Source organism: Haliotis rubra, unplaced genomic scaffold (genome assembly GCF_003918875.1).
Source record: "Haliotis rubra isolate DU_JTF1 unplaced genomic scaffold, ASM391887v1 Scf572, whole genome shotgun sequence".
Classification (NCBI taxonomy): domain Eukaryota; kingdom Metazoa; phylum Mollusca; class Gastropoda; order Lepetellida; family Haliotidae; genus Haliotis; species Haliotis rubra.
The window spans coordinates 353,218-365,369 of NW_025767271.1; the positions used below are offsets into that span (position 1 = coordinate 353,218).

Here is a 12,152-nt window from a genome sequence, read left to right on the forward strand (position 1 = left end):
TTTTTACCTGTAAAATGGTATTTTGGATGATGATTAGAGGACCAAATTCTAAGGCCTTCTTGGGAAACACATAGTCATTTTTATATTTGTTAAACCTACATATTTTAATGAAGTAATAAACAAATAGATGCCCCAAACCATTTTATTTCTATTTCTGTGAGTACTTTAAGTGTGTCTCACAAGCAACATCCCTGCGCTGCCTACTGGATCCATGTAACGTTTACAGCAACAAAAACCATAAATACATTTGTTGATAAAATTGTCACAACTGAAAGACGTGAACATGTTTAGGATATACACCTGTTCAGCCTCAGGAAATCTCATGTCACTATGACCTGTTGAATATAAGCAACCAGATACTTATGACCTGAGTGCTGTTAGATTCTTCAGATCATGCACTTAATGTCTGATTAGACACAAGTCTAATGTTTGAACTGATTGCTCTCAGGGAAGAAGAATGTTCATCTGAATCATACTTCAAACAGATAGATGTTGTCGTGAGCAAGGAGGGTATCATTCTTACAAATCGTTCATTTCCCTCAGCAAGGACCAGGATGTAGTTTCAACAAGATTTGCAGGCACAGATCTCATGTGTTGGAAAGGTTAATGCTTGCCGCATGGAGAACACCTACTGAAGACATGTGCAGGGGCAGATGAAGTATGTGGTTGGTGGAACGTCTACCACAATCATGTACTGATGGCTAACAAATCTCTGTTCGGTATTAACACGGAGAGGAACAATGACACAAGTCTGCTTGTTATATGTGTAATTGTGAATGTGTCATATGCGTAATTTGGCAGGGGATGCCTGAAGACATTGTGAATGGTTTTATGTGATGATGTGCACAATATAAAGGGGGATATTGGTGGAAAAATTAATGCATAATACATGATAAAGATTATTATTATTATTATTTTTTAGTATATTGTTGACATGTTACATAATACAATTGTCATACAGTCAGAAGTTCATACATGATACAAATCTTCATAATTCACAGGTTGGGTTATAGTATACACAGTACATGTATACAATAATTACATGTAGTATACACAGTACATGTATACAATAATTACATGTAGTATACACAGTACATGTATACAATAATTACATGTATACACAGTACATGTATACAATCATTACATGTAGTATACACAGTACATGTATACAATAATTACATGTAGTATACACAGTACATGTATACAATAATTACATGCAGTATACACAGTACATGTATACAATAATTACATGCAGTATACACAGTACATGTATACAATAATTACATGTAGTATACACAGTACATGTATACAATAATTACATGTAGTATACACAGTACATGTATACAATAATTACATGCATAATACACACAGTACATGTATACAATAATTACATGTAGTATACACAGCACATGTATGCAATAATACAATAATGTACACATGTATACACAGTACATGTATACACATGCAGTATACACAGTACATGTATGTACAATAATCACATGTAGCATACACAGTACATAATTACACACAGCACATGTATACAATAATTACATGTAGTATACCAATAAGTACATGTATACAATAATTACATGCAGCATACACAGTACATGTATACAATATAGCATTACAGTAGTATACACAGTATACATGTATACAATAATTACATGTGGTATACACAGTACATGTATACAATAATTACATGCAGTATACACAGTACATGTATACAATAATTACATGTAGCATGTGACAGCATAACATACACAGCACATGTATACAATAATTACATGCAGTATACACAGTACATGTATACAATAATTACATGCAGTATACACAGTATACAATGTATACAATACATACATGCAGTATACACAGTATACACAGCATACAATAATTACATGCAGTATGCACATACATGTACACAATACATTACATGTAGTACATGCATAACACATGCAGTACATGTATACAATAATTACATGCAGTATACACAGTACATGTATACAATAATTACATGCAGTATACACAGTACATGTATACAATAATTACATGCAGTATACACAGTACATGTATACAATAATTACATGCAGTATACACAGTACATGTATACAATAATTACATGTGCAGTATACACAGTACATGTATACACATAATACATGTAGTATACACAGTACATGTATACAATAATTACATGCAGTATACACAGTACATGTATACAATAATTACATGCAGTATACGACACAGCATACACAGTACATGTATACAATAATTACATGCAGTATACACAGTACATGTATACAATAATTACATGCAATTATACATGCATGCATGTTTATACACAGTAGTATACACAGTACATGTAGTACACACACATGTATACAATAATTGCACAGTACATGTAGCAATATTACACAGTATACACATGTATATACAATAATTACATGCAGTATACACAGTTACATGTATACAATAATTACATGCAGTATGCACAGTGCATGTATACAAATTACATGCATGTATACACGGTACATGCATGCAATAATTACATGCAGTATACACAGTACATGTATGCAATGGTACACAGTATGCACAGTTACTGTATGCAATGGTACATGCAGTATGCACGGTATGTATGCAATGCATGTGGTATGCACAGTACATGTATACAATAATTACATGCAGTATACACACATGGTACATGTATGCAACAATATACATGCATGGTATACACAGTGCATGTATACAATAATTACATGCAGTATCACATATGCACAATAGTACATGTATGCACAATACATTACATGCAGTATACACAGTATACACATGTATACAATAATTACATGCAGTATACACAGTACATGTATATAATAATACACACATGCAGTATACACAGTACACACAATACAATGACACACATGCAGTTACATGCAGTGTATACAACATGCACACACAGTGCACATGTGCATGCAATAATTACATGTACACAGTACACAGTACAGTGCATGTATACAATACATGCATTACACAGCATGTATACAATGGTACATGCACAGTGCATGTATGCAATAATTACATGTAGTATACACAGTACATGTCATACAATAATACACATACACAGTACATGTATACAATAGTTACATGCAGTATACACAGTACATGTATACAATAATTACATGCAGTATACACAGTACATGTATACAATAATTACATGCAGTATACACAGTACATGTATACAATAATTACATGCAGTATACACAGTGCATGCACAATAATTGCACAGTATGCAGTATACACAGTACATGTATACAATGGTACATGCAGTATACACACATGTACATGCAATAACACATGCAGTATACACAGCACATGTATACAATGATTACATGTGCAGTATACACAGTACACATGTATACAATACATTACATGCAGTATACACAGTACATGTATACAACATTACATGTAGTATACACAGTACATGTATACATGTATGTACATATACAATAACACATGCAGTATACACAGTACATGTATACAATATACATGCAGTATACACACAGTGCATGTATAATAACACAGTATACACAGTACATGTATACAATAATTACATGTAGTATACACAGTACATGTATACAATAATTACACATACACACAGTACATGTATACATGTATGCAATCAATTACATGTAGTGTACACAGTACATGTATACAATAATTACATGTAGTATACACAGTACATGTATACAATAATTACATGTAGTATACACAGTACATGTATACAATAATTACATGCAGTATACACAGTACATGTATACAATAATTACATGCATGTGGTACACGTGTATACAATAATGCATATACATGTACATGCCAGTATGCACAGTACATGTATACAATAATTACATGTAGTATATACACATGTATACAATAATATACATGTATACAATGTATACAATAATTACATGTAGTATACACAGTACATGTATACAATAATTACATGCAGTATACACAGTACATGTATACAATAGTTACATGTAGTATACACAGTACATGTATACAATAATTACATGTAGTATACACAGTACATGTAGTATACAACAACCACCACACATTCAGAAGATGGTCCAAGATACAGATATCCACAGATAATTCAAATGTCAAGTTGTAATCTATATAGTACAAGTACTAATACAATGATCATCATACACTGGAAGCTCATATGTGATGCAAATGTTTATATGTAATTTCAAAGATAAGTTGTAATATACAGAACATCGGGGATTAATATAATTGGCAAAGAATACACGATATAAATGTTAAACAACATTTTGAATTTCTATATGACTATTGTTCATCTGATATGGCTGGGGTATTTAACATGGAGACTTCAAATATGGGGTTTCTTGAACTTGTTTTGATATAAATTGCACCAAATTCTGACAATATGATTCAGTGAAATATGTTATGAAGTAGTTACATGCATATTTATGTATGTTATTGTGTTAACTTATGTACATAATTTGGTAGAGAATATTTAAACCTGTTGAAGAAACATAAATAATAGTGAATGTGATAATGTACATGATACAAGTGAATGTGATAACGTACATAATACAAGTGAATGTGATAAAGTACATAATACAAGTGAATGTGATAAAGTACATAATACAAGTGAACGTGATAATGTACATAATACAAGTGAATGTGATAATGTACATAATACAAGTGAATGTGATAATGTACATAATACAAGTGAACGTGATAATGTACATAATACAAGTGAACGTGATAATGTACATAATACAAGTGAATGTGATAATGTACATAATACAAGTGAATGTGATAATGTACATAATACAAGTGAATGTGATAATGTACATAATACAAGTGAATGTGATAATGTACATAATACAAGTGAATGTGATAATGTACATAATACAAGTGAATGTGATAATGTACATAATACAAGTGAATGTGATAATGTACATAATACAAGTGAATGTGATAATGTACATAATACAAGTGAATGTGATAATGTACATAATACAAGTGAATGTGATAATGTACATAATACAAGTGAATGTGATAATGTACATAATACAAGTGAAGCGTGATAATGTACATAATACAAGTGAATGTGATAATGTACATAATACAGAGGAATGTGATAATGTACATGATAATGTGATAATGTACATAATACAAGTGAATGTGATAATGTACATAATACAAGTGAATGTGATAATGTACATAATACAAGTGAATGTGATAATGTACATGATAAAGTGAACATGATACAAGTGAAATGAATGAATGTACATGATACAAGTGAATGTGATAATGTACATAATACAAGTGAATGTGATAATGTACATGATACAAGTGAATGTGATAATGTACATAATACAAGTGAATGTGATAATGTACATAATACAAGTGAATATGATAATGTACATACAAATGAATGTGATAATGTACATAATACAAGTGAATGTGATAATGTACATAATACAAGTGAACGTGATAATGTACATAATACAAGTGAATGTGATAATGTACATAATACAAGTGAATGTGATGATAATGTACATAATACAAGTGAATGTGATAATGTACATAATACAAGTGAATGTGATAATGTACATAATAGTAAGTGAATGTACATAATGATAATGTACATAATACAAGTGAATGTGATAATGTACATAATACAAGTGAATGTGATAATGTACATAATACAAGTGAACGTGATAATGTACATAATACAAGTGAATGTGATAATGTACATAATACAAGTGAATGTGATAATGTACATAATACAAGTGAATGTGATAATGTACATAATACAAGTGAATGTGATAATGTACATGATACAAGTGAATGTGATAATGTACATGATACAAGTGAATGTGATAATGTACATGATACAAGTGAATGTGATAATGTACATGATACAAGTGAATGTGATAATGTACATGATACAAGTGAACGTGATAATGTACATCATACAAGTGAATGTGATAATGTACATGATGCAAGTGAATGTGATAATGTACATAATACAAGTGAATGTGATAATGTACATAATACAAGTGAATGTGATAAAGTACATAATACAAGTGAATGTGATAATCTACATAATACAAGTGAATGTTATAATGTACATAATACAAGTGAATATTATAATGTACATAATACAAATGAATGTGATAATGTACATAATACAAGTGAATGTGATAATGTACATAATACAAGTGAATGTGATAAAGCTCATAATACAAGCAAATGTGACAATGTACATAATACAAGTGAATGTGACAATGTACATAATACAAGTGAATGTGATCATGTACATAATATGGAAGGGGATATTGTTGCCAACATTAATATATACTACTGACAAGAAGTTAACGAATATATGTTGCGTCATATATGTTCACCTATATTATATATAGTTCACCTATATATTTTCATATATGAAAATTGGAATGCTGATCAGGATTGTGCCCAAACCTTCCAAGTCACATGGTGTTGGGCAAGCGTGATCATGTGACATGTTTCACAGTGTCTTGTGTCTTGCAGAATGAATAAACCGACTTTTAGACATTTGAAGGGAGACAAGGTTTAGGTTAACTGGCAGATTTGATTCAGGTCATTCAAAAACCTTTTTTCTCTGTAAACCCAAATTGGATTATGTATGTCTGTCTGTTTAGGAACATCCAAATAATAATGGCAGTTTTACTTTGTCACTATTTTTCAAAATGGACTCCAGGTCATTGAAGACTGTCCTCCTTTAAGACTAAGTAAATGTTAAATCTATATGTTAGTTTTTCCTTCGATTAAATGAACAAAATACATTCATATTTTATGATAAAACACAAAACTATAATTTTCCATGGCTGCCCAAATAGGCTACTGTCATGTTACCTTCTGGTCAAGTGGATAGAGTGTCTGGCCAGACAGCAGTATGCCTGTGGTTTGATCTCAGGCCATGTCAAACCAAAACACTTTGAAGTATGGTTATTGTTGCCTGCCGTTGGGCATTATGTGAATAACACAAGACTGGTCACCTCAGTCAGTGTACAATGTCAAAATCAGACAGAAAGACAGACAGACAGACAAGCATACACCACATACATGCACTCATGCATGCACAAACAGAAGGACAGAAACACATACTTGTATGCATGGACACAGAGACACATGCATGAACAGACAGACAGGACAGAAACTCATACTTGTATGCATGGACACAGAGACATGCATGCACACATGCACAGAGAGACATGCATAGACACATGAACAGACAGTCAGGACAGAAACTCATACTTGTATGGATGGACAAACAGACAGACATGCATGAACAGACAGACAGAAGGACAGAAACACGTACTCATATGCATGGACAGACAAAATACACATATACGCACCCAGAGAGCTATATTAGTGCACTAATCTTGACCCTAAACCCCATTTCACCTCAAGTACAATGCCATGTTTGTGTAGACTCTAGCTGACAAGAAGACAACTGTCAGTGGATATAGATCTTTTGTTTGTCTAAGTAAACAACAAATTCCATCGTGAACAAACACTGCCTATGCTGACAATATTTTTGTGTATTATAGAGCAGGAGCTCAACAATGTCTGACCTTGTAATACTGTGAGAATGTGAATGGCAGGTGCTTGCTGTAGCTGAGACAGACTGAGGGTTGTTTTAACCGAGGTGTTGATGGCATGAAGATGTCAGGAATTGGACCATTCATACATGTGACAGAGTTGTCATGGATCTGTATACAGAAATGTACCCTAAACTAAGTTAAAGTACAGAAACGTACCCTAAATGGTGGATGAGTACATATTCTGCAAACCAAAACCAAAACAATGTGCTGTTGTTCTCATTCAACTGATTACAAGTGGTATTGTGCATCGCGTAATATTCATTAGTGTGTCTGCTCCTTTCTTATATAGCATCATCAAATGCATCTTATTCAACAGTATGACAGTTCCAATCAAGAAAAAGGCACAATGCGGAATGCACTCATCCTAGGGTACATTTCTGTATTCTGATTTTGGCCAGGCACGTTTCTGGAACATACCTTGGGTACACTTCGGTTGTACCCATGCTGACAATGACACCCTCAGAGCAAGTGAGATGCTAAGACTGGACATCAAATTTCATGTAACATTTGTTCCTGTGTGTAGCAGATTTCATATCTTTCCTTTCAACAAGGGGCATTGTGGTAGCCAAGTGGTTAAAGTGTTCGCTCGTCACGTCGGACTTGAACCAGCATTCGATTCCCCACATGGGTACAATGTGTGAAGCCCACTGCTGGTGTCCCCCACCCTTATTTTGCTGGAATGTTGCTAGAAGTGACGTAAAACTAAACTCACTCACTCACTCAATCCTTTCAGCTGAAAATGGGAAGAAAGTCTCAGGGCTCCTTTTCATTATATTCTATTTTTTCACTTTGAGCTTTTTTTCTGTAAAATATGTTCATTTCAGAGACTGGTTGTTAGTCTACCCTGCCACCTGTAGGAGTTCACGTGCACTAAACCTTCATCTTACATGGAAAATGTTTACATTTATATTTGTATTTGTTTATTTCTGTTTAGTATGTATAAAAGTGAATTCCCCAAATGTTTTGGATGATGATTTATGGTTCAGAGGCAGTTGCAATCCAGGAAAGGTGGCCAGTCGTTTGTTCCTGCCCATTCTCATTAGCGATTAGATCAGATAAGAGATCTGTTGATAAGAAATTCACAGTATCAGTAACATCTAGTAAGTCTGGCCTCAGTAATCATGGTAATATTTATTTCTTGCTACCTGAACTAATTGTTTAGATTGGAAAGACCGATTTCCTTGTTGGTTAGTCATGAACAGAGCAGACCTTGCCTTTGGTGCATGCTTCACAAAATTAAGTTACCATGTTTATATGCCAAGGGAGAAACTGCTACACGAACAAAGTGTACTTCATGCATCAGAATTACCCAAATCTTGAATTATTGCACTAGGACGATAACCCTTAAGGATCAAATTTCAAAATAGTGATAACTATCAGAGACTTCTGTCAAAGACAAGCTTGTATTTTGAATGTAGGCCAAGGCTGGCACTGGTTGATATTTGTGTTATACACTGGGTCTTGTATATATCACGTCAGTAGCTCTCCATTTCAATAATGACGTGCTTTGCAGCCATGTAATGAATGGAAATATACATGCTATGGTGGTGTATATCTCAGTTCTATGTGACCTTCTTGCCTGGTTTGTCACTGGCTATTGTTGATGGGTATTTGTGGTGCTGATTATGGTGAATAAGAGGATTGCTTTTCAGTTGTTGCTCTGATTTACTGAAGTGAATCATGAACTTGAACATGCCTGCTAGTATCTGTGAACTGGTGTTGTGGGGAGTAAATTCATCTTGGTTTTTGTTTTCATAACTTTCATGTCATTAATTTCCTTTAAATTATATTTTATCTGTTTATTATATCTGACGTGGCTCTAGGAATCTGAATTGTCACTTCCAATATCTTTGGATCCTTTCTTTTGATGCTTAAAGTAAACTTATCTGTTATCAATCTATCTTTCTGTCTGTCATGTCTTTCTAAACTGTTTTTGTTACCCATGTATAATAAAGCTAATTCAAATTACAAATAAACCTAATGATGATAAAGGTGCATTGCACTTGTATGATATGATATACTATGAAGCTGCTTACTCTAGCTCTATGACACTCGTGAAGATCCGGGTTAGAATTGATCTTCAGCAATCCATGCTACTTGTAAGATTACTAAGCAACACACAAGAACGGGTGTTCAGGCTCGCTGACTTGGTTGACATATGTCATCACATCTCAATTTTCTAGAATGATATTCATGCTGTTGATCACTGGATTGTCTGGTCCAGACTCGATTGTTTACAGACCGCCACCATATAGCTGGAATATTGCTGAATGCGGCTATAAACAAGAAACAACCAATTCTGATCAGTATGAAATTTTGTTATTGCAATCTGGTACAATTTGTGAAACCCATTGATGGCGTGCGTCCCTGTCATGATATTGCTGAAATATTGCTAAGAGCTCAGCAGCAAAACCACAACAACCCTACTCACTCACTCAAACACTTAGATTGTTGGTCATGATGCCAGTCACTGGACTGTCTGGTCCAGACTTCATTAATGTGTTAGGGGAGTAAAGTGTTCCTGATCCTAGTTACTGATTCATACATGATTATAAATACATCATCATTATACTTCAATCAGGAAAGCAGATGCTTTCACTAACAGTAGCATGTACAGTATTTGTTTTTATGGTTACTGAAGTTCATTAGACGGAACAGGATAATCCATTTTTTTCATATTTTGTTTCTCATTTGCTCAGAACATGTAATAAGTAATGAAGGTGATGTTTGGATGATGAAGAGGCTATGAAACTCATGCAACAGATCACTTTTATAGGCAGACAGTCTCATCATACACACATGGTGTTTGCACTATGTGTTTGCATATATGTAATCCAGTGTTTCTTGCTACTAAAGTTTGGAGAGTGTACTTACCTATTCTAATACTTATTTCATAGCTTGCCGATTCCTATCACCTGGTTTTGATTAATTAAGATGCAGGTATTCCCTGCCTGGTACGGCACTACCTGGATCATGGTCACCACTGCTGTGTAGTTCTAAGGAAATATGTTAGTGAGTGAGTGAGTGAGTGAGTTTAGTTTTATGTTGCTTTTAGCAACATTCCAGCAATATCATGGTGGGTTACACCAGAAATGGGCTTAACACATCGTACCCATGTGGGGAATCAAACCCGGTCTTTGTTGTGACAAGCGAACGCTTTAACAACTAGGCTACCCCACCGCCCCTGAAATGTTTGATGAACACCAGTGCTAATATAAACTGCTGGTCTCTCATGGACCCTGAAACAAAAATGCGAGTCCATAAGACTTTTGGCAAGTCAAGATTTTCTTCAGATAATGGAAAAATTGTATGGGTTCTTTGTCATATTTGTGTTGAAATTTATCAGGAAGCCAAGAATTCTCTAAACGTTTTATTTTCAGAGAATTGTTTTTCTGCCATGAAAATAAATGTACAAAACATGTAAATGTCTAGTAGTCTGGCAAGTCTAGATTTCTTCAGTGTCAAATGTTGGTCAACATAGACTGTGTTTAATGTGTTATATGATCAGAACCAGACAGACTATTTCGATACATGATATATACCACAGCAGCACATGATATATACTATAGCGACGGGAAATTATTTTCAGATATTTCAGTGAGCATAATGATTTTTCCTCCATGCTGATTGGCAAGATTTCTCAATTGTTCCACAGTTTTCATTGTTTGCAGATAGTCCCATGGCAACCTGAGGTATATAAACTCATTGACACAAATAATTGAAGATGTAGTCATCAATTGTTCACAGCCATGATACTGTCACAAACAATTTTAAGTGAAGTCGTTCAGCTGAGTAATTGTCTCCAGAGATTAGAAAAAATCCCTTTTCTGCATTTTCCCAAGTATTGGGCTTATAAAACGGAACTCTACACATAACTGCAGTTTATCTGGCCCATCTGAATCAATATCTAAAGTTCCTCAATATCACTTGCACGTTTGAAAATAAATTCACAGTAAATCAATAACCTGTAATCGCTTGTACCATGTAGGTTATTCCTCAAATGTGCTCTCGAACTCATCCAGAGATAAAACTAGCAGTCTGTCCTGTCAAGCGGTAGAGATACAGTTAAACATGTGGCCAGCTCTCTCATTCCTGGAGATGGTTGGATGAAAAATTACAGTGCTTGTAAGGTTATCAGATTGTTGACAGATTGTTGACTGCTTCAGACAAAGGGTGAAAAAATCTGTGAACAAAGAAAGGTTGAGACAAGCCAGTTCAGTCATACAGTAATATCTGAATGTAAACACTGTGATATATGTGATACTCAACTCTCTTCAGCTGTTTCTGAAGGGAAAAAAAACATAAAAATAGTGAATGGCATTGCTTTCGTTTACAGGCATTGGTTTGAAAAACAAGAAATAAACCTTTTAGAAAAATTCTCCAGTTCTTTTAAACGCTGTCATCATTATATTTAGACGAATACTTAGGTAGTTAATTCCTCTTTAGTGGAGCGATCATAAAGACTACAAACACAAAGCT

The 12,152-nt window shown here is 34.0% G+C and overlaps 1 protein-coding gene across 1 annotated transcript in view; it reads left to right on the top strand.

Moving 5' to 3' along the window:
• Positions 1-12,152, top strand: part of LOC124254483 (protein bicaudal C homolog 1-B-like) — a 139,612-nt gene that overhangs the window by 29,207 nt on the left and 98,253 nt on the right. The gene's annotated exons all lie outside the window — the stretch shown is intronic.